A 26116-nucleotide genomic window follows, 5' to 3' on the forward strand; every position below is an offset into this window, starting at 1 on the left:
CACATGTTGCTTTTATCATCTCCAGCAACAAAACTTGACAATTTCCTTACCATTTGCACTGTATTTGTTTTCTAAAGGTCAATTCCCAATTTCTTTGTTTTTACTGTGTTGGTTTTTCTTTTCTCAATCAAGTTAAACCCAGCTATAGCTTAGTTATCAATAATAAAAGACCCAGGGTTATTTCCCCTGTAGATGGTTTCAACCCTTTTTGTTCTCAGTACATATTGTTGTATGATTAATTAACATGTGAAACAGCAATCATCCAGCATTGTAAAACTAATTGAAATCAATACAATATATTTTAATAGCTTAAAAGCATGGTTCTTGGTCTGATAGCATAATGATTTTCAGACAATATTTATTCATTGTGAAATTACTTATATTGAACTCAAGTGGAAAATTCTGCCAAGTTATATATCTTCATTATATTCACAACATGCATTTCTTATAATTAAACGGCTTTCCCTATGATTTTCATATGAAACATCTTTAATAAGGTTTCTTTCTCATCTTTTTGTAATCCCAGGGAACATGCAGACTTCATTAAGCATGTTATTAGAATCAGAAAATAATTAAATTCCCCTGTAATTAACACCTATAGAGTCAGTTCTTTGATCACTGACAGTAGATTCATGTCCATCCCAGCATTGGTTCCGATTTTATGATACATTCACATGCTTTTCTTATTGAGAGAGCAATACTTTGATGAAGGTAAAACATGCATTAAACCTTAGGATTCTAAGCAGATAGATATGGATCACATTCTATATGAACATTTTATATCTCTTTGAAAGTAGCATTAATTCATTGCAAATTTCTTTCCTGTTCTTTCATGTTGTCATATAGAACGTTTCTTGCTGCTCTGTTATGTGGAAAAATGGTGGTAAGATTTAAGTTCCAAAAGATTCAGTGGTCAGTGATATGTCATATGATTGATAGGGATAACTGTCCACACTGACTATTCTAAGGAATTATTAAAAAAAACATATATGACTAAAAGGAATCATGCATGTACAACATGTTCTAACTTCTAGGGTTAGTTACAGTCAGTAATAGTTACTTTATTTGACACATTGTATGAAATCAGTTAATCTGCAGAGAAAAAAAAACGAATGGACAAAAGAATAGGTGGACACCATGATCACTTAATTTGTACCCCTCATTTTTAAGGTTGTGGTATAATCAAGGGTTTGCTAAGGTTAACTTTCCTACTTGGTAACTTTCGTAGGAGGTGCACTACTACACTCTTTGAAATTCACTGGTAACTTCAAACTATTGTTTTAGTTATTCATCTTCATCCACACTGCACTGCAGAAAGTTGAGATTTAGCAAATGAACTTTGAAGGTTATCAGAATTTAGTTCTTATTAAAATGCTTTTGGCATGATTCTGTATCAAAAAGCTTTTGGCATATTATCTGTGCAGACTATCAAGATTGAAATTTACAGATTTCTGTCTAAATATCTGAACAATTTAGGTGTACTTGACTCATACTTGCTAAGTGCAATGAATTTAAGTGGATTTGCAGGTATTAATGTTACTTGGAAATGAAATACATTAATTTCAATCAGGTTTACAGATTGAATCCAGAAAACTATCATAAATATATTATGTTTACAGATTGAATCCAGAAAACTATCATAAATATATTATGATTTATTTGAATATGTTTGTTAATTTTGAAGAGCTTTTTTTCGTCATGTCCAGAATTTGATGGCACTCCACTTTACTCGGTGTTGTAATTTCCTATTCCATTTTAATTGTCTGATTCATTGTGGATAGAATACTTCTATGCTACAGTTTTGGTATAAAATCCTGATCTGTGTCATGACTGTGATTTATCAGGTTTATAGAGAATGGAATGATGAACTTCAGATAATAATGTTTTTTTTACCTTGATTGAATGTCATGATAAAATGTTTTAATGACATAATTTCAGTCAGATACTAACAGAATTATTGACCATTTAGATCTCCTAGTATATTGTTCAGTTCTTTCTATCAAAGATCATCGGGGGGGAAATGGTCATTCAATCAAGTATTCCTTGAAGTTTATTATTTTACTTGCTGTAATGGAAGAACACTGGTAAACTTCTATGTTATACATTGCTGTTCATGCTCTTTGTCACACTTGAAGACCTTGACTTATGACTAAAAATATTCAATTCCTTTTTTCTCAGGAAATTTCCATAATTATGTGATATCTAACCTCTGTATTATGCTGGTGCATTTAGATGATTACTTTTTTTCACAGACAGCTGGTGCATGGTGTCTGCTACAAATTTTTGGACAAAGCAGCCCTTGTTTTTCCCTATAGAGATTTATTCTCTATGGATAATAGATTGTGTAGCAGCCTTCCATATATAATAAACAACTCCCAACAACCACAAACATGAAATTTCAATATTGACATGGTTTTTATCTTTAGCAAGTGATTCTTGTCAGTTTCTGTTTTCATGCTGGAAAGAAATTCCTCTGAAAAACAGACTCTGTAAAATTCATCAAAACGCTTACCTAACGGTATATCTGCCAAAAATTCATTCTGTTCAATGTTCTAATCATTTTTACATGATTATGCAGTGTTTTAGCTAATTAAGGCATATGGGCAAGTCAGCAGGGCTTATCATTTGGGAAAATCATAAGATGAAAAGAGGATGCAGATCTCAAAAGATAGTATTTTTTCTACGTCTTAACAGGTCTCTGAGTAGGAAGTGAAGTCATAAAGATATTAGGAAATAGATTTCATGTTGGTTTGAGCTAATGAAGTGAATGATCAGATTTTAGACTCTGGCCATCACATTAGATGCTTTGTTAACACAGATTTGGATAGTTGTGTATTGCTTGCAAACTAATTGGAGACTTTATTAATGGCTGATTAGCTGAAGGTAAGAATGTAAATTGTTGTTGGTAACATGCTACCAAATGTTTATTTTTGTGTGAAAAACGCAGAAAATGTGTAATGATTGCAGTTCTGTGATGTTGATGTATTGTTAAATGCATAGGAAATGCGTGTACACCTAGAGGAACATACTCGTTAATTAAGAGCAAGTGCGTAATATAGTAATGAAAGTGTGAGGGAAATTTCTATTAAGTAAGATTATGGGTCAGAGTTTTGGTTGCTGTCTTGTGGTTTATAATACATGAGGAAGAATGAAACAAATATTGAAACTTAGCCAAACTGTCGATTAAGTGGATATGTTTTGTAAAAGATATATTGTTTATTGTTTTTTTAGTGTGATTGAATTATTCTGAGATCAATTTGATAATTGGACAAGTATTACTTAGTTGTGGGGTCTTTCAAGTATAGTTAACACACCCATATATATTTAACTGTTCTGTTATATCCAGAATTTGAATTTGAAAAAGAGCATTGCATTATACTTCAGTTTTGCATATCTCAGTATTTCCCAAAGTTGTCACTAGCCACTTGGATCTTGTCTGAGCACATCCACCTCCCCCCTTTTTTCATCTGCGAGTACATTGTACTAATATGCATCTAAGGGAGAAAAACAATTACAAATACTCATGTGTTAATCTTTCTCTCACCCAAAGATTACTCAAACAAATTTCTCTTATCAAATCTCTTGAGTGCTTACAGAAGTCTTTAAAATGTATTAAAATATTTAAAAGATAACATCTCTTTGATGCCAGTTAAAATGTTTACAATGTTTCCAGGTTTTCACAAAATCATTTCTGCACATGCTGTGGCTTATTTATCATGATGACAAATTTTCAGACTGAGTGCTCCAGTGGCCTTCTGACCTATAAACACTTCTAAAGCTAATTTGTTTCTGTATTTTCTGGTAGAAATGACAGTCCAGTGGCAACATTCAGACCTGTACATAGAAAGTGTAATAGGTGTGAATGCATATCAATTTATTGTCATGTCTTTTGGTATTTGGGACCTTTTGCTGTCCATACAAACATCTATGTCTGGTCCTATGCTCTTTTGTCAAGTATAACTTGAGAATAATTGATATTGGAATGATTTGAATTTTTGTATGGAGCTTTTGCATGTTCAGTTCTACCAAGTATGTGACTATTTTCTACCCATCAACTTTAAGTTTTCCTGGACCTTTAGTTCTGTTCTGTTTCTTCCTTGACAGCCCTGTATTGCTACGTCTTATTTCAAAGTCTACATGGAGGTCTTCAGCTTGTCATGACTTAGATATCAGATCTAGGTTCTATAGATATATGCATGTCTCAGAGGACACCTTCCTAGTCAGGAAATAAATCTGTCAAAAATATCAGAAAATGGTGTGGTTAATCTACTAGAAATCAAATTCACAACTCATCAGTTTAACAGAATGCTATCAAACTTGATATATAGCTCTCCAGACCCCAAAGATTACTTAGCAGATAAAACACACTTGATTAGCCAAGTCCAATGTGATGGATTCTCATCTATTTGGCTTAGCTGTCATTTGTTTACTGCTTATATTTGTAGATAGTTTACAACTTCAATTTAAGATTGATTATAATAGAAAATGAAACTTGCAATTTATTTTGAATGATAAATAACAGCTATAACAAATTATATTCTATGGGTAGCTTGTGGAGGATCATTAATTTTTTTTTTAAATGGAGGCCACTGCTGGCCTAAGAGGGTCCCAATTTAGTGATTTCCATGTCTATATGATTAACTAAATTTTTCTAACCTGTTACCCCCCTCACCCTGGATCCGTCCATGGAGGATTTAAGTTCTTCTGTGTTGAGTTTTAGGTGTAACATCGAACAGTGCATATGGCACAGTTTCATGGTTCATTGATTTAAAAAGTTTTTATAGCTATATAGAAAGACACTTTTCATCTGTAAGTATCTTAATTTATTTACACATGCATTTGTCATAAAACCTTGACCTACCTTTAATACCTATTTAGACAATAGTAAATACACATCAGGGGTGGATTGAGGCGGGGGCGTGGCGGGCGTGCGCCCCCCCCCCCCCTAAAATTTGTAAAGCATGGGTTGTCAGAGATAGATTTAGGCAGTTTTAGGTTGAAACTTTAATTTCTCGCTAATTTTACCACAAAAGATATCTACATTGCACCCACTCTAGAAGAATATTTAAAAAATTTAACCTCAAAACATTTTTCACCTCACTCCGCTCGGCGAAATTTTTAATTTGCGCCCCCCCTAATCTAAAATCCTGGATCCCCCCTTGCACATAAGCAGTAAGACTCATTAATATCTGTTTGTCTCAGGAGCATTATACCACAAACAGTATCAGCAATCAACAACAAAAGGCTTTTATGTCTGTTTACAATGAAAACAACCACTTATTTCATCCTGCTTTTTCTCATACTTCTCATTGTTTATTTTCTCTTTTCCATTTTTTGCTGTGAGAGGTTGCCAGTGCAAGTTTTCTAAATGTGATCATTTAGTATAAGCACTCTTTCCTTGTGATTGCAGTTGATAATTAGAGTAACAGAGAAAAACTTTTTTTCCATAAAATGAAACTAAATTTAAATGATATCTAGTAATGTTTCAAGACAAGCACAATCTTGACTTTAGACAGGGTATTGCTGATGCTACAGTATATTGTAAATGTTTTAATTTTCGCAGATTCTGGCAAGCGAACATATTTGCGGGTATTAATTTCCATGATTTAAAAAAAATGATTAGCATTATACTATGTTTTAAATCAATTTTTCCAGTACTATTCTTCATGATTTTCCGATTAAATAGCAAAAATTAGTTCACCGCGAAAACAAGTACATTTGCAGTAATTAAATTAACTTCTTGCAGACTTTGGTGTTCTAGGTGTTGATCCAGAGATTTTGAAATGGGGAGTTCTAGAATGGTTCCAAAAAAAATGGTTTTCCAGGCTATAATTTGCACATTTTTACATGGAATAACAACAAAAGGGGGTTCCACCAATCACTCCTTCCAAACATCCTGGATTTGCTACTATTTCCCTGCAGGTGTTCACATTGTTAATAAGCATTGACCCAATCCACTGAAGGCAAACACTTTTCTTTAGTATTCTTAATACACTGCTACTTCTTCACACTCTGTTACTTTTTGAATCCTATGGCAGTGCCCTATTGCTCATACAATACTTCTCCTTTCTTAATCTAATACTGTGGTTTTGTCTACAATCTTATTGACAGTTTTGATGATTTTTGAGTAATCAATTGTAGCTTACCCTTAAGATCCATGTCGATGACTATAGATGGTCCTTGATTTATTTTTAGTCAGTCAGTCTGTTCTTTTTAAATATTTTTTTGATTTTCCTAACATTCCAATTCTGTTTTTTTATATCCTTTATATGTCAGCCTGTTCTGTAAAAGTCAAATTGATATGCACTATTCCCAAATGTTAAGTATGACAATTAAATTAAGCAGCAGACATTAAAAATTAAATTCACTAATACAGTTTTGTCAAAATGCTTTTTGTATGTAAAAACAGATTTTATCAGATTTTGAACTGAAAAAATGAAATTTTGAAATGTTATTTTGTCAATTTTGCTACTTTATCCAATTGTAGACTTGAAATTGATTTTCAAAACATAGACTTTGAAGCTCTTTGGAACTTCGTCATTGCTTTAGGGTTTCTATTGCATATTTATTTTTTGACAAAATGAAATCAGAAAACACAAATTTAATGTTCTGTGGTATAATGAAGACTTGTCTCAAGGTTGATTTTATCTGAATTTGAATTCAAGCTTTTATCTGAAATCACTTTTTAATCCAAAAAATAAAATACTATTTTCTATTTTCTGTTTTTTCCAACCCTCAGTCACATATTTGTCAGCTGTTGCAGGCATGATTAATACCGATAAATTTATTATTAGTTGAGGGTGATATCAAATTTTACACCATCTGTTGTATCTGTTTTTAACTAAGATGACATTAAATGCATTGATTTCAAGCCTGTTATAGTATTGGTTTTCCTTTAACTTACAATAGATGTTTTTATTCATGTTGCTTTTTTCCTTTTTCATACCAAGATTTTTATGGGTCAATGTTTATGTGGTTACACTTATATTTACTAGAAGCACACTGTTATGTAATTGAATGGATTAAAATTTGTGTGGGTGAGTGTGTTTGTCTGTTTCAGATCTTATTACATTTTAATGTACAAACTTAAGGTAGGATTGATAATTACACCCGTTAGAATTTTAGTTGAAATATAATTCTTACTTTTAGGTAATTTCAGACATGTATGCATTTCAGTCTCAAGATTATTTTTTTTCTTTATTCCAAAATTATTTGAAGATACCTGAAGGCTTAACATGTAGCTGAGTTGCTTTATTCATTTAACCATTAGTACTTTTATTGAATCTTGATAAAGTAGAACATAATATGTAGAATGTGTATAGTTAAATGATGGTCCCTATCTGGTTCTTGGCTATGACTTGTTATAAAAACCAGTATGGTCATCATTTCAGGTTAATCCTTATTTTTCTAACAAATTAAAATTTTTGGTTTCTATTCATCCAAGTAATGGGTACAAAAATATTGACTTTAACTTCCCCATCCCAAGGGCTAAATTATTTTCCTATTAAAACATGATTATAATCCCTCCCTTCAGATCAACAAGGGCAATAAAGGCCTGTGAAATGTGATTGGTCTCTGTGACAATTGATTGAAAGGACAAATAAGATTTGAGCCATTTTCTGATTCTTGGGAGTAAATATGTGTAATGACTGTCTTTCTTGTGGACGACAATAGCCATTGCCTAGAGGCTGAAAATAATTTCATTAATATGTGCCCTGATTCAATTACATCTGTATGAGGTTGATAAATTTATTGTAAGAACACAAAGTAATGTTATATGGGACAAAAATGATCACATTATATTGTAAAGGTCACGCTCAGGACACAATACAAGCAATCTCAATTTGACCACAAACTCATACATACCAGTAAATCCTCAATGACTTGCGTAGGCCCAAACATCTCTCATTGTATGGATGTATAATAGGACATATTTAGTTACTTGTGGTAAGTTTCTATTCTGTTCTTAAGTGCTGTGCATGAGATTGCTTCAAATTATAGAATTTACAAAAGTTTTGTACCAACATGTGAGTGTTACTTGGCAGGTTTTATCTATGGATACGTCACTGTACTTAAACATATGAAGAGTTTTCATCTTGTGCATGTTATCATTTTTTTTATCAATAAAAACCCGCTAATAAGGAGTATATGGATAATGATTATCATGATTATTGTAATTTAAAACCATATGGTGTCACCAAGCAGTTTAGGAAGGATTCAGTTACTTTGCTACAATATTAAAAGCTATATTCTATACACCTGCATTCAAGATGAAGTAGGAGGTGACTGAATGTTTTTTTGGCAGTATAGTCTTTCATCCACTTTGAAATGAAGACTTTACTCCCTTTTATTGATAAAGGTAATGAATGAACTCAAAGTTCTTATACCACTATATAGTTCCCAATCTGTTACTTCCTTGATGTACTGTACGCCCTATACCGGTACTTCAAATTAAGATGGATGCTAACCATGAACTTAAATTACCAGTAACAAACTGTGCCATTTTCTACCACCTTTATATTTTCTTACGCCCAGTAATTCAAATAGGACTTGAAGCAGAATATTAGAAGTGAAATCCATAAAATTGCATGTTTAGAAAGAAGAGAGTTAATCAGACATAATATTTTGGCACTGCTACGGAGAGAAAATCAAGATTTGAAAAAGTTCCATCAATATTTTAAACTACTAGATCTCTTTCTTCATAGGCCTCTAAGGAATTCCATTTTAGATTGTCATCATCCCGTATAATATTTTATACGCAAATAGGCATAATGCAAATCGGCTAATGGATTCCTTAGGTAAAATTTCAAGTTTTGGTATACTTGATATTCCGCTGAAACCAATAGTCATGAAATTTTTAAATTGTGCTGTTCGTGTTGCTGCATAATAACTTGTTCAATTCATTTTGTTTTATTTTACCTTGAGGAAATTAATGTAGAGAAGTGCCTGGCCTTTTACAACCTCCTGAGTACATGAGTAGGGATCGTACATTATATTCTGTTATCTTTCATGATATATACACTCTTTTCTAAGTTGGGAAAACCAGCATTACGCAAGCAAAATGGATTTACTGATAAAAATGTTTTTTTCCAATAGACCTGAATAAAATTTGTTAGGATGTATCGCTAATTAAAATATATGATATTATTAATGTGATAATTGAATTTATTACTATGGCTAATGTTCCTTGGAACTTATTGAAAAATTCAGAATTGATGGCTTAAGTGTCATATTGAAGAACTTTCAGTGTATATGATTGACACTATGGTCACTAATCTGTTATTTCAGGGGGAGAGGTGAAATTTAAGATGTTGACAACTTTTCAGGGACATAATTTAAGCTTCAAAGAACTGTTCAAAATTCTAGCAATTCTTTATCATTAAATAAATCTGATTTATGTGTCTTTCCATTTATACAACAAGCATTGGCAATGTTTATAATTTATTGGTCTATCTTCTTTACAAAATGCCAATTATACCCCAAGCAACAAGTTGAGAATATATAAAATCTATGATGTTTTAGACCCATCAGTATGTGTGTCTGTCATTGTGTCATATCATGCTGTTGCCTGGATAACACCTCCATTTTTTACTGATTTCCTTCATACATCAATAATTACATTTATGGTACTGGTACTGTACATCTCGTCATAATACCTAATCTCATTGGATAATCGACTTTTTAAATGATGTTTGATAAGTTGATGAAACACTGTTCTAGTGTGCTTCATTGAAAATGTGCTAAGGTCTGTGCTATGATGAATATCGAATATTAAGTGTATGGTTTGTAGCAATTAAAGCTCAAACAGGATTGATTTTCTCAAATATCTGTCTTGTGGTACCACTTTTCTGGATGGGACAAATTCGCCTGGATAGTGCATCAATCTCTTGACTGATTCCCTTCAAACTTTGGTTAATGGTAGTAGCAAAACAAATGCTTGGAAGAGATTTATTTTCACAGAAAATTCAGAAGGAAGAAACTTGATAAATATGTTACAAGTCATGAGTTCCATTTAAATATGTCGTATTATTTCCTGTAGACTTTTTGACCATTTTTGTAAAGGATCTTGTTAACTAGGTGCCAACTTCAATATAGAATGTCCTCACTGGAGATATTGAATGTTGGCCTTTCAAAGCTTGTCAACCTTTCTTTGATCAGATTGCATAATATTTTTGCTTTGAGAACCTGTTAACTGAGTGCTCTTTTTTGGCATAAGGACTTGACTGCATATGTGGTTATGTGAGGTATTGTGAGTGTGCTACTAAGGCACTTTATTTATTTAAGATTAAGAGGAAGCTATAAGGTTGAACCTGTAAATTTATGTGATGCAAATATAGACCAATAACAAAAACATTGAGCAAACCCATTTCAATGAAGAAATTGTAGCACGTTATTCATTTGTTACTGTGAGTAACATATCAAATATGGAAATGAAAAGCACAGACAAGGGATTATATTACAGCATCTGTTAAATATTCAGCCCCAGGGAGGGAATGTTGATTAATGATAGGACCTTTACTGCAAAAAATACAATGTTTTATCCATGTTGCTAAACTGGGGATTCCTTGCAAAAAAATTAACAATTATGATTCGAGGGAATGTCAGTTCTCTGTAGATCTATAAACAGAGTTTTATGGTATTATTTTCCACGTTTAACATTAATAATACAAGTTCTTTATGAATGTTTTGGTGCTATAAATTACTACTGTTGTGAAGAGGATTATTATATAGTTTTATGTATGAAATTGATTGGGACTGTTAATTGTTTCTGTTGGGTTGTTGAATAAATATTGGATGTCGCATAATTTTTGTAATGGCTACAGAAGCCAGAAAATCTGGCTAATTGCATCAATTTGATAAAAAATTGTTGAATATCAATCAATTAACTGGTTGATGGCTGGACAATAGAGACTAGTATTACAACCTTTGTTAAGGCGATTGTCCTAGTCTCGTTTAAGAATTATGAATCGTATTTTCTTGGGTTCTTTATTAGATGCAGTTCATTATTTTGTATTGACCAAAGGCAATGGACATAATCAAGTAAATGTCACCAATTTTACAAATTACTTTCAAGTATCAATCATAATATTTACTGTCAGAAATCAATAGGGCAAACGGGCTAGGTTACAAAGAGCAGGATTGAAAAACGGCAGAAATTCGCTGTAATTAAATAATTATCGTCCACTGCACTGTTTGATAGAATGGAAAATTCTATATAAATCTGTCAAATTAGTCTTACAGTTACTTGCCAGGGGAAGCCTTATCACTTTGAGAGCTTGAGGAAAAATTTCTCCAACCAGTTGAAAACCTTAATTGAATGAGATTTCCGAGAAATTCTGATTGATGTTGATCTCAGTGACCCTGAAACGACACTGTTTTGTCAGCATGTTATATGCAGCCTTTTGTGTTTCAGACTTAGGGTGAATGATGTCACTTTTCATCAGCATCAAAGTCATAGGATTTGTCAAGATTTAACATAAAGGGCAAAGGTAAAGAGTATCCAATATGGGCTGCTGGTTAAAACCATGAACTTGATATTGACTAAAGTATATTGAGAAAACACTACAATTACTGTGACGACAAAAGCTTAAGTAAATTGTTCAGTCTTAGGCCTTGATTGATGAATTTATTCACAGCACAACTTTTTAAATAATAGTTATTGTGTGGGTGTAATTGAATCGTTTAATTCTGTGAAGCTTTCTTTTCTTATGCCAATAACAAGTAGCACTTCATTGTGTAATGAACATTGTGGATTTTTTAAAGTCTGGTGGAAAGCATATCCGAAGCGTTTGTTGTCATTACACAAAGTTTTGTGTATCCCACTTGAGTATCCCAGAAAGGGTTACAACAAACAGGATGCACTCTTAGACAAATCTTTGATAACAGTACATGAGTCCAGACTACAAAGTGTTAGGTGATCTTAATAAAACATTTTATGATGTGCTCCAATACTTAGTAACAAAGTCTTCATTGGCTGTTAAAAGATGACCCATACCTCAGTATTAGGAACTTAGAATTAGCTTTTGATTCTTGAAAGATCAGCTATAACAACAGCATCAACAATCTTCTTTGGTACTTTAAACCTAACTGTATAAAACTGTGGCCAGCTCTTGTCAGATGTTAACTGGCTACAAATTGCATGCGCTTTTACCACAGTATGGCAACTGTTACTGTTGTAAAGAACATAGACTTAGTAACAGCTGACAAACATGAATGAGATTACAGAGGTAGTTTTCAATAATTACTACATGCCTGTAACAAGGTAAATGATGACAATGTGCACTATTTCTGTCAAGTTTAAGAGGCAATCAACAACACTAGGTGTAGAAGTTCTTAGTAAGTTATGAATTAATATCATTATTGACAGCACCCTATTATAATGATGTATACCGGAATGTCTGTGAATGTAGTTGTTGATATCTGCCCTTATCTTACCACCCATCCTTTTCTACACATGTATGCTTTGTATGATAATACAATTTTATTGAATATCCCCATAGTACCCAGTTAATGGTAATCTCTCCTATTTTATTCCTCCATTTTGTTGGAGGTATACAGTGATCATGGTGTTGATCTGTCCAGTGTCCAGTTTATTCCTCCATTTTGTTGGAGGTATACAGTGATCATGGTGTTGATCTGTCCAGTGTCATCCACAACTTTTGTGTTACAGTTTTCCCTGTAATGACTTCACAGCAACTTAATACTGTATGAAGATATGCCAAATTATCAGATCCAATTTTAGACTGAAGAGGGATCAACTTCCTTTTTTAAAAATTATCGTAATATTTTGACCAAATGAGGTGGAGAGGAGTATCAACCAGTAAGCTTAAGTTTTTTCTAGTTTTAATGAGAAGTCATATTAAGTTTTTTTTGTATTTCAAACCTAAACTTGTACCATAAATGTTTGATTACCAAACCTTGGAATCATTTCATGGTAATGATTTGGAATTAGACATTCTACTTACCCTGCTATCAATTACTATGCTTGTTTACCAATTATATTCATTTGAAGTTCAGAGGTTCCTGGGAATCTTTGACCTATAACACATTTTTTTTTTTATATATAGTTATTTAGGTCTGTTTGCCAAATTTAAGGTGTACTTATTATATTAAATGACCTTAGGCTTTTCTAATAATGTAATTTTCTGCCTTGAAATTAAAGTCCATGTAAGGCAATATAATTAAACTGACATATTTCTTGTACATGTATAAAAAGAGTAGTTGCAGCTGAAATATCTTGATTCATATTGTCAAACTACCCATAAATATTTTGGTTGAATGCATAAATATTTCTCTTTGTATGTTATAAAAGCTAGTCAAACTCAAATTATATTTTGGGGCTGCAGTGTTAAATGAAAATTCCTAAATTCAATGATTTGCAAGGCTCACAACTGTCTAGCAATTGCTTCATGGTTAAAAGTACAAGTGCCAATCTAGGTGTTCAAAAGATAAACTTCAAGATGTAGGTAGTAAAAACTCTTAGCTAGAAATCAAAGTAACTGCAATTTAAAAGAGTTTGTTAAAACTAGAGAATTCTGTACAATTGCTCCATGGGAAGTTGTTGAACTTAAATTGTTTCTTTGAAAATTGTAATAAAGATGGAAAATATTATTTTCAGATTTGTTTTCATCAAAGAATCAGATATAAAGCAAAAAAATTTAAATGAGATTTTGAGGATAAAAGGCAGAACTTAGTAAAAGTTTTCTTTCATATCCTGTTTATTCTGTTCATAGGTTGTGTTTGTCCTTCAATGCTACATGGAAATGTTGATCTGTGGATGAGATGGAAGTTATTTGAATGGCTTTACTTAATTACAACTTTGTCCTTGAACTTTTTTCTTTACTTTTCTTTTTACCTTCTTTATTTTATTTTTTAAAAACTTCAGACTTTCCTCTTCATCCTTCCTTTGAAAATTAACTAAACAGCAGCTTGTTTGTCATAATATTCCCACTCAACCAGTGAATGGTTTGTCTGTCTTTCTTTCTGCCTGTCTGATAAATGGCTAAAGACAGGGCTTATCTTGTAGGCGATTTTGTTGCTGTCTGATGTCATCTTCCTGTGTTGTTTTTTCCTTTATGGAATTTTTTCCTTTATGAATGAAAAAATAATTATGTGACTAAAATCTCAGCTGTCACTTGACAGATTGATTTTGAATATAGTATGTGGCTTTTGTAAATAGATAAGCATTCGTTGTTAGCGAGTGTGGTTGCTTACTTGCAGGGTATATACCTACATGTTGTCAGAGCACATGTTGTAAATGATTTTGGTTACATGTAGGGGTATACCTAGCACACCAAAATGTTTAACTTCATGTCAATTGGGGTATACCTAGCACACCAAAATGTTTAACTTCATGTCAATTGGGGTATACCTAGCACACCAAAATGTTTAACTTCATGTCAATTTATATTAAAACACAGATGTATGTTAATCATGAAATTAACCTTTGCCCTCTTGTATGTTTATATTGTCTCCCAAGTATTCAACCAGATATGTTTTCTAGTGTTTATTTCATGAGTTACATTATTATTGTATAAGTTGCAGCTAAATTCAAGGGTTTATTACCCATATTATACTGATTTGCATATCATGATAGATTTTCATCTGTATAACATAATGAATAAAGTGAATGGAGTTATCAGATGTATTCTGAATATCATATGCAATGGAAACGTGTAGAGTTATTTCTCTTGGGAAAAAGCATTTGGATGGATACACTAATTATTTATGGATATGTTTGGGAGGAGGGAATTTCTGTGCCTAAATAAGGTAATTTGTTAATTTTCTTTTACAAGTTAAGTGCTTGACTTTGATGAATGCTATTACTTTTGGGTTATGTAACATCAGTAAATCATCTGTATTGAGATAAGATCTTACTCTAGAAAGACACTAGTACCTGAACTTAAGAATTTGATAGGTTTCTAGAAATATGTATCAAATACTGAATCAGATTTTCTGCTTGTAACAATTATTTTTATTTTTTTACATCATATTGCTGAGTTTAGTTATCAGCTCAGTGAAGCAAATATATCCATAAACTTCTGTGTGAAAATCTTGAGAGCTGTGAAAAGTCATGAATTTGAACTTTACCATCATGAATTCACTTTATGTTTTTTTTTCACTTTTGTTGCTGTTCAATACAATTCAACATTTTCCCATTGTACAACTCGTATATATTTTATGCTATGTACATGGATGTCTGTCTGTATTACATGTATGATATGCCAGGTCTTCCCATGCCTGTAAATAACATGTCTACAGAACTATAAATTATCAGTCTATTATCGCAGTGGCATGTTAACTGTTTTCTGACTGACCTCTGGAACTGATAAGGCTCAATAAAAAAGAAATTTCACACTTGACCCCATAAAGGTCATGATTATCTGTTGTGATTATCTGTTTCAGAGTTGTCTCCCCTAAGGGCAAGTTGTACATTTCACAAAAGACTCTTCCTAGTAGTAAAATGTACGTTTTCCATGTGGCATATTCTTTATAAAATGTAAACAAGGGATAAATAATGATATTTATGGATTATTAACAATTATTTTGCAAGGTATAGTCCTTAACTAATTGGATTTGTATGCTTTAAACAAATTGATGTGTATTGCAGATTTAGAAGGATTACCTAATTTTCTTTATAAATGTCATTTAAATCCTATAGAAATGACTTCAGCACTTTTTTTTATGTTACAAATTATACTGAAGTTAAGTCTGGTGATATTCTTTGAAGAAGAAGTATTTAAAGTGAAATATAGTCTTCACATCTGACTGACTTTTGAGGTGTTAGCAGTATACACAGTGTAAAATGTTGCTTCATAATTTTAAGGATTATTTATGTTGATTGTGCCAAGTAAGGGTCTCTACTAATATGATCTGTTTCATGTCAAGTAGATTAAGAAAGCTTATAACAAATGGGTTACTAACATGCTTTTACTTTCTACTCCACCTTACAGAAATTATTATTGAGAAATTCTTCACTATTTTTAGAAAAATAAGACAATTTGATAAATGGGTGATGCATTAGTTGCTTACATGTAGTTTGGCAATTATTCAAGTTGGACTGTTTTGCAATATCTCAAATGATTGTTTATAGTCATTTAGTTGTGATAAGGAGTTGTTAATGGTTTCTCCTGTAGGCTGCTATGACACCATACACTTCTATCAGCATTTCAGACATGTTACCACAAACTCTAAACCTAAAATATTAAAAATATCAATCTTACATGCCTGCTAAAACAATTATTGATAAAAATGCCATTATGCTGTTGTAAATCTCCATGAAATTTTATATAACTGTATACATGAGATAAACAGATACCTTATGTGATAATAAATGTCGCCTGTTGTATATTTATAGATTTGAAATTGACAATTATATATGAAAACAACTTGATATTCATTTACTTTATCGAAGTAGCTCACGTCCATTAGGATTTTTTTCTTTTCATTTGTGTCAATGCAATATTTCAGGTAACATAAACTTACAGTGTACAGTTGCCATTGATTGGTTGAAATATTTTTTATTGCTGAATTTTAAAATCTAATTGAGTACAAAAGAATACACTTGTGTACTATTAGATAAAAATGAAAAGAACTTTTTTTTCTTACATGATGAATGAAAGTAATAACAAAATTACTTAACTGAGAGTTATTGCCGTTAATACCATTTACTATTAAACAAATCTACTGTTGTAGTATTCTACTCTTGAATGACATTTATATTCTTGGCCTTCTTGAAGAATAGTTAACTCCCATTTTTCCGGTGCACCTGGTCCATGCTCCCAGTTTTTAGTGGAGTCCGAGTTGCTCATTTGCTTTTGTTACTTTGTATGTGTGATTTTAGTTACTTCTTGTTCTTTGTGTATGTCTGTTTTCCATGTCTGGTCTTTGTCCCTGGATTACATTCTTTTGATTGCCGCTATAACCTTGGTTCCCTTGATTACTCTTTCACCAAGAGAAAATTCAGAGATACTCTGCAATGTCTCATTTCTGATTAGAATGTAGCCAATATATTTTTCAGCTGAAATTTGCACATTGTTTTTACACATAATCTTTCTTGTATAGACTTAGTGATGACATTGATATGAATTTGTATGAAGAAAAAAGAAAAAAAGACAATGAATACTCGAAATCAGAGCAATTTTGTACTTATAAAATGAATGTCCAGTTCACACTACCAGGTCACTAGGATCCAGACAAGGTTTTATAAATGCCTACAAGCTATATTTTTATGTTCTTTTAACTGCTACTGTTAAAATAAACTCCATATTTACCAATATAGTTATGGTGGTAAAATTCAAAACACATAAGATAGTCATTTGTAGACAATTTAGATTTCCAGGTTGTTAAGTCTAGCCATTTGTCAATTTGAACTGTTAAATCTTGACACTTTAAGGTGGTTTTTAATGTTCAAAAGATTCAATAAAATTTGATTTAATGAAGTGCTAATTGAATTTTAATTGGTTCTCTGTATTTACATGTAAAGAACATCACTTGATAAGCATTTATAGAAATTGTTTTATGGTCATTGCCTGTAAGTGTGAGAGGCTTGTTTTCCCATTCCCCCCTTTATTATGGATATTTATAGTAGTTCTAACTTTTAGCACCCTAGCTTGAGTTGAGTTCTTAGACTTTTGTATTAAAAGGATAAATAGTCAACTAATCAATCTGTCTTGAAATTAAAACAATTTATCTTGGTATGCATTAGACATAAGAAAAAAACCTGCAGAAATTCATTTGTAAATGGAGAAGTCAAACAGGCATTTTATGTTCTGATCTTGAAGAAATGTTCATCCTTTGGAGATTGTTTTGTTATTGTTTGTGTTGATCGATGAAAATATCCAAATTTGTGCTTTGATTGTTGTATTGAGAAACTGATAAAGCACCATCACTCTCATGTAAACTGTCTTTTATGGTGATTAACGTAATATTTTGACGAACAAATGTTGCCTTTTATACAATTATGGTAAGAGGATGCTCATTTTTATCGTTTATTGTAGGAAGAGATCGGTACCGGTACATATTGTTGGAAATATTGGCCATTTAGACGTCTCATTAATGTATTAAAGCTATCATGATTCAGAATAATTTGGCCAATTTGTATGACTTGTTAAGGAAAGAAAAATAAATGTTTCTATGTAGTTTCTTAATAATCGATCAATTTGTTTCAAATTAATCTTAACAGCAAAACAGCGAGTGTTGATGATTGAGGTTAAACTGACAATTAGAGAGAAAAGCAAAGAGATTTTTACAAAACTGCATACTTCATTTCAATCATAAAATGTTGGTAAACATTTTCTTGGTAAATCTCTAACTCTTCTGCATTAGTCTAAAACCCTTAACAAAAGAAACTTCACAAATGCTGGTATGAATTTAGGCATTAATTAATTGACGACTGAAAACCTTTTAACTGCAAATTGTATCAATTTGTAATAATCACCACTGATACTTGAGAGCATTTCATTTCATTCTGCGTGCATAAAAAGAGCAAAAATAGATTTTTTAGTAAAAAATATTCTTTTTCTCTCCTATTTTTAACCTATAAACTTTATGACGTGAGTTTCTTGTTACATAACATGCCTGAAAATTAAGCACTAAAATTTTATTGATTGTTGTATACTTCCATACAGCACCATTAGCTGCAGTTAATTTTCATGATATAATGATCTCATAAGCTGTTACTTTAGAATCTTTGTTTGATGTTCAGACAATAAATGCATATGGCTAGAAGAGAGCACATGCTTGGGTCTATCCATAAACTTGAAATATTTCAAGAGGGATACGTTTTACCAGTTGAAGATGATAGTAAGAATATATAAATCATTGAAATTGCATAATTTTAGCTTTCAAAGGGTTTCATGTTGGCAAAAACTGCTTTGAGATATTTCCAAGTAGTCTTCAGAAGTTCTCATACAACATATTTGTATTTGTGTGACCTACTTCACTCTGATCTATATCATGAAAACAGTAAAACTGTAATATTAAATAAACTTCTTTTAAGATTAATAAAAAAACTTGCATTAAGTCAATTAAAATCAACAATTTTTAATTTGGGGAGATATCAAATGTAATCAAGTTATTTATAAACTAAATTAACATGAAAATTAATAAGAATGTCATAAAAATATTTTACTGTAAAACGACCCTTAATACAATATATATGCTATTGCTTGCAGTGGTACACATTACTAGAAACTGGGGAAATATGGTGCATACTTATAACCTTCTAATCCATGACTAGACTGCCTCAGTTTTCATTATAGACATTTAATCAAGTTACAAAATATTTCAACAGAAAACAGGCTTATCTGTGTGAAGAATAGGGGATTATGGCCATTAAGCCACCTATCAAACTTCAATCTAAGGCTGGCCAGGGAGGGGTGTCAAGGCTATCACCAGGATCTAATGTTTGACAGGCAGGGTGTTATCATGGTGTTGCTATCTGTATCTCCTCAAAAATCCATGTAATTATTATTGTCAGGGGTTAATCTAACTCAGGCAGTTTTTTTGGTGAGTCCTTTTAGATGCACATTAGTTTTTTAACTTTATTTGTTAATTAATCTAATAGTTTTTTCTTAGATTCAATAAGTAATTCTCACCTGACATCCTTTTATCTGTGCCTTTCATCTATTTCGTCATTAACTTGTCTTACATATTTGCTTCTTTTTATAGTATAAACTGTCTGAGAGTAACTCTTGAAAAAATCTGGTTATTTGATCTTTCCTTAATGTTTATTTTGGCTGACAGTGACGGTTATTTTATTCAAAACATTTATAATGTTAAGGTCAGTTAAACTTACCTTTAATTTCAAGAATTTAGGTAACTGCATGTGCAAGTAGTTACAAATAATTAGGATATTGCATAGAAGATGTTGTAAGGTCTAGTTTTTGTGTTGAATCAATAACAATTCTCTATGGTCCTGTAGTATTTTCATGAGATATTTATCCAGCCAGCTAGACTGCTTATTTCATACTATAGACATAATACATGTTCATGTGTATTACTGTGTCAATAATAACATTGTTGTACAAGAGAATTTAGTGGTAAGTTATGCAGGTAATATACCTGGTCAAGATGGTCATTAATCAGTAATGTGTATTGCTGTAAAAATAATAAACAAACACCTGTCATTGTATTTGCTGTGTATAGTAAGTAGTACATGTTGCTTTAATATAGACCTGTACATATTCACTATGGCTAGTTTAAAAAGAACGGTGAATATGATAAAGCGACAGCAACCCAACCAGGATAAAAAATGTCAGCTCAAGGTCTTCAATGAGCGATGAGGAAACCCTCACAACACAGGGTAGACTGCAGCTGGCCCCAAAACAACATTATACACAGGTACAGCATAATGGTTGCCCCCCCCCTCCCCCCATATACTCCAGCAACATAAAAGTAAACTGAGAATGGAAACAAACAAGACATACAGAAATTCCTGACTTTGTACAGGTGCAAAAAACAAGGCACATCATTGATTTAGATCAATATTTTTTGTGTAATGGGTGAAAGTTTACGAATAGAAAGAACTGTCTTTGTCTGAATGTTCTTCATATCAGCTTGCATTACAGACAGGAAAACATTTTATTGGAATAAAATAGCATCAAGACCTATGATTTTTCAACTCTTTATATGACTATTCCCCATATTCAGTTAAAATCTCAACTCAACAGCTTTATACATCTTTGTTACTATAAGAAAGATAGTACACCTGGATACTTGACAGAGATTCTCAACACTTTGTAAAAAATAATTCCAAGTCATCTTCTAAATATACCAAAGAAGGTATTTATTTTTTTTTGTTTTAAAGAAGATGTTTTTCTTTAGTCTTTGATATCTGTTTTCAGTTTTTTTATAGGGAAAGTGGTATTAAAATCTTTGTTCATAAATATACATTCAAAGAGTATTTAACTAAGAAAAAACAAGAAACCGAGAAACACTCAAATACATCTCACACACGAAAACAGGAAACCGAGAAACACTCAAATATATCTCACACATGAAAACAGGAAACCGAGAAAAGCTCATATACATCTCACACACGAAAACAGGAAACTGAGAAACACTCAAATATATCTCGCACACGAAAACAAGAAACCGAGAAACACTCAAATACATCTCACACGCGAAAACAGGAAACCGAGAAACACTCAAATACATCTCACACATGAAAACTGGAAACCGAGAAAAGCTACATAGACCGGTAATTACATATAAAAAACTGTAGATAAGAAAAACAAGACATCACACAAAATAAAAACTAAAGCACTAAATATGAACTCCCACAAAAAACAAGGAGTGCCATCAGGTGTCCCTGAAGGGTAAGGACTAAGTCATGCTATTCTGTGTGACTGCTAGACTGATCGGTATATATATATATATTAAATAACAATGAGATCAGATAATGTCTAGTGATATAGATTCATCTTTTAATGGACACATGTGTAATGAAACAAAACCATTTCAGCACTAGGAAGAAATTGATTCAGCTCTTTAGAAATTCCCATGGCAGTATTTTGGTTCCATCAAGAATCTTAGAATCATTTTATTTTCCAGTGAATGATTTTTAAGGTTTTTGCTCTTTTACTATATTTGTCTTGGTCATGTTTGTAGAATGGGTTAAACTGGGTTTCTTTTTGTCTGTTTAGGATTTCTGATGAGAAAATCATATGCCTCAGATTTAAATACTGTTTGTATAATCCAAGGACAGAAAATTCAGAATGGTTTTCTACCCCATGCTTACTTATGACCAAGGCTGCATGTATATAGTAATTATGTCAATTTGCAAGTTAGCTATATCAGTAAATCTGATGTAGTCATTTTCGGTCATAAACAAACATTCAGTTTACCCACATATTGATTCAGTATGTATTTTACATGTAAGTGATTTATGTCCAGTCATTTCCACATATGCTTTATTTTATATCCTTGTCTCTTTTTCACCATATTCTGCTTGTTAGCATTGTAGATGATAACAAGTCATTACAAGAATGCCGCTCTGATAAATATTTCAATGCATCTGAATATTGAAAATTCACAAAGGAGATATTAAGTGTGCAGTTAATGCATTTCATTAGCTGAGGAACAAGTATTGTATGTAGGACTCGTAGATAGATAATGAAATATTTATATTTTGGACTTAATATTGTGAAAAATACCATGAATTAGTCGATTTTTCACACAGCCTTTTGTTATAGTAGAAAAGGTGATACAATACCTGTTTTTGAATTTGATCCCTTTAGCTGAAGTGTTTTATATTACTTCAAAAAACGATCAGTAACCGTAGAAATTTGGCAGAAAACATAAGATTTTGATTAATAATGTATGTCCTTGTCGATGAATTGAAGCTGTCTTTTGCTTATTCAGAAAGAATTACCATAAATGAAAATTCACCGCCATGAAATAGCTTAGAAATATTTGTAAAGAAATAATTATCAAAAGTGAATTTTGTGTGATCTCAAATATTAAAATAAAAATTGATATTTTGGTTCAATTTGTTATTAAATGTCAAGTGTTTTATTGAGGAATTTTTGCAAAAGATGAAAAATAGGATTAATTTAATTGATTAAAACATTTATTAATGTTGTATAATGAATTTTCGCAGCATGAAAATATTTTTCCTTGTTCAGCATTGACTAGTCATAATCAATTCTATTAAAAGGAAGAAAAAACCTGGAAGGCAGGATTAAATTGTTTCATGATAAATTATTGACAAAATGATATTTTAAATAGCTGATGGTCTGTTCAAGCTTAAGAGCAATCAATTGCTTTATTTAACATGAATTTATCCGAAAAAAAAAAACAACAATATTTATTTCAGATGTAATTGATTAATATAATTGGATTAATGTGAAGGGAGGATGAATGACTGAAAGGGCTTATCTGGGGTGGTTTGTCCAGGGTAGTTAATAACTTTTATAGTCCTCTAGGGAGCAGTTAAATGAAAGTTATGTAGGGACACATAATGCTCATTTAAGGGCCAAACAAGAATGACAATTATATATTCACTTAGTACCAGCTAGGAATCATACCAACTAGGCTGAAGGAACATTAGTATAGCTGTTGAAGCACTATATTTAAATCATGCTGTGAGAATTAACCACTACACATTTAAGAGTCTATATATGATTTGATAATACCTACCTCGGACCCTTAGCTTAGCTGCTTAAGCAGGACTTTATTTGTTAGGCCTAAAATGGAGTAGTAGCTTAAAGTAAAAAAAAACCTGACTTTGTAATTGAACCAAGGACTTCTGGTAATATAACCCTATTTTTATTACCATCTATTCAAATGAAACCAATAAAGCTTGCTACTGAGTCTACCTGTGAGAGGAATCCACTGCTTTATTTAGCTTTGAATGAGAAATTTTCTTGCAAAACACTAACTAATAAATTCATAGATTCATTATTGATACATCATTTGTTTGTTACTTGTTATAACCTTGAAGTTATAGCAATATAGAAATATTTATTTATCACCAACAAAATGTAAGAACAATAGTAGTGACATTTACATCATCCCTGGAGAGATGGTGTCAATTTTCATCAAGTTTATAATAAGGATCTCAGTAGAAACCCAAATCATCAATACTAGTGGCCTAACTCTATAGCCAGAGCTTCAGATAATTTCATTGATTGGTCCCTAGTGGGGCATCATTTTTATGAATGGAATTCCACAGTTTATTTATATACCAGGCCAATTGTTGACATGATGTCTAATGGTCAGTGATCTGTATAGTATATTGTTTATGCGAAGTTACATCACAATCGGTTAAATTTAATGGGGAGCACAGCTGGACATCTTGTTGGAAAGCCTATTCAGGCTTGTATGTGTCAGAGTTATTGTTAATATTGACTTGGATGTTTTAGCTGGTTACTCTTGATATATAAAATTTGTTACTTAACTTTAATTAAATTGGATATGATACCAGTAATTATTCAATGTGGATATTTTAATGTCTAAATGGATCTTTCTCCAAATAAAGGAATGAATGAATAAGGTAATTTTTACTTCATTATTTTCACCAAACCATTTATAAAGTGAGATATTAATTTCCATGTATAGTATTATATCTAAGGTTACCTGTATTTGTTTCAAAGTGGAAAGAGAAAAAAACTTGTAGATAATTGTATAATCATGGGAAGCTTCAAACAGTGTCTCTAGACGCTGTAGCCTGCATTCTCAGAAAATGCAAGAATCTTGCAAGGTCAGGAAAAGTGAATTATTTTAAGCAATATTAACCAATTATCAAACAATGTTTTATTCAAATAATGTTTATGAATTTAGAAAGACTTGTCTGCAGTGGTTAGAAAGAGAGGAAATGATTATCTGCCGCTGCATCGAGCTTGTAACTGTGAGACATTGTAAAACAAACTTTGGCCGATACAAAAAAGTTTGTATTGTTATTATTCTATTTCAATATTTGGTAATTTTTACCAGATGGCTGTTTTGAAATACTTAATTGTTCATACTTGAAACTGTTATTTTTCTGAATATTTCTGTTTGAGTTTATCTGTAAAAATCATGTTCTTATTTAATTACCAGGGAATGAAGGAAAGTATCCTTTTCCTGCAGATAAAATGGTTTTAAGTATTTGATAAAAACTGAAAAGATATCTTTGTTTTAATCTCAGTATATTGATTAATATATATGATAAACACATTGTGGTGGGCTACTACTTGTAAATTATACTAACTGCTGTTGTCTAGATAGCATTGAATAAACCATTACAAAGTGAAAAATGGTGCAATAGTACAAAATTAATTGGCATTCAGGCTTTGGTTTCATAAAAAATCTCATTTTGAGGTTTTCCTCATATACTTAAGTCTGGGTTAAGTTTTTCCTCAAATCTTCAATTTCAAGTTTTTCAGTTGGACAAAATTTGAGTTGAGGATCATCATATAGAAGTCAGTTCACTCATAACTTTTTTTTGCTTTACAGTCAAATACTGGTATTCATTTGCAACTTTAAATAGGGCTTTTACATACCATCCTTGTAAAAGTTCAGTTAATCCTAGATTTCTATGAAGATGTTGGTCTCCTATTATTACATGCCAAGCACATTTATTTGCATAACTTCCATACCACCTACAGAAAATGTACAATATAAATTACAGAATTTTGGCTAACTTATTTTATCTTTATGTCTGTTTTGTTCCCCCCACTCAAGGATGTTACAAAGGTGTAACTTATTTTATCTTTATGTCTGTTTTGTCCCCCCCCCACTGGAGGATGTTTCAAAAGTGTAATTTATTTTATCTTTAGGTCTGTTTTGTTCCCCCACTCAAGGATGTTACAAAGGTGTAATATATTTTATCTTTATGTCTGTTTTGTTCCCCCCACTCAAGGATGTTACAGAGGTGTAATATATTTTGGATGGGTCTTTGATTCCTAACTCACTTTATCATCTTCTGGTTACAATCTTCATTTCATGTCATATTTTTGTGGCAGATCCAAAAACTCAAAAAAGGGGAGGACACCCTAGTGAACTCCAGTTTTTTTTCATGTTGGTGATCAACACAACTTTTTGAGCCTAAAAGGGGGGAGGAGGCAGGCCTCCAGGGCCCCTTAGATCTAACTATGAATTTCTGTCAAACTTAAGTGAAATGTTGGTTACCACAAAAGCTTTAGTAGAATGGATTTTAACCAAAATTCAATGAGGGGAGCTACTTATTTATTGATTTATGCTCTAATGTGGATAAAGCTTACATTTTCTAAATCATACATGAAATGTTGATTTCCATAAAAGCCTTCTAGGGCTAAATTGTCTAAAATGAAGTTTTAAGGGGTAAAAGACTGTGCAGACTTTAATTCCTTCATAGGGGATGCTATATGTATGTATACATCATCCATGTCTATAATTCTGACTATTAGAGTAGATATTGAAGTTGGTCTTGAAGGATAAGTAATAACAGGAAATGAAGATGTTTTTCATTACATTTTCTTGTTGCAACTAGAGAATTTCATGACACTGAATATAATCTGTTGACATTTTATTAGTTTGGTCAGTGTGAAATATTGCTACAAGTCCTATATCTAGTCTACTGGTAGTAAATTAAGTTGTACAGACATGAGGTCTGAAGAATTGTCATATATTGATAGATGAACTTTCATTAGGG

The 26116-nt window shown here is 31.8% G+C and overlaps 1 protein-coding gene and 1 long non-coding RNA gene across 2 annotated transcripts in view; one reads left to right on the top strand and one right to left on the bottom strand.

Moving 5' to 3' along the window:
- Positions 1–26116, top strand: part of LOC148627365 (plexin-A4-like) — a 119614-nt gene that overhangs the window by 24388 nt on the left and 69110 nt on the right. The gene's annotated exons all lie outside the window — the stretch shown is intronic.
- LOC148627366 (uncharacterized) lies at positions 3318–8031 on the bottom strand. Its single transcript, XR_015920586.1, has 3 exons — positions 7867–8031; positions 6147–6282; positions 3318–4233 (listed from the first exon to the last, which is right to left on the bottom strand). It is a non-coding gene; the product is annotated as an uncharacterized LOC148627366 (long non-coding RNA).

The sequence above is a fragment of the Perna viridis genome, chromosome 1 (assembly GCF_037379345.1).
Source record: "Perna viridis isolate PV_CMFRI_1.1 ecotype Kerala chromosome 1, ASM3737934v1, whole genome shotgun sequence".
NCBI classification, from domain to species: domain Eukaryota; kingdom Metazoa; phylum Mollusca; class Bivalvia; order Mytilida; family Mytilidae; genus Perna; species Perna viridis.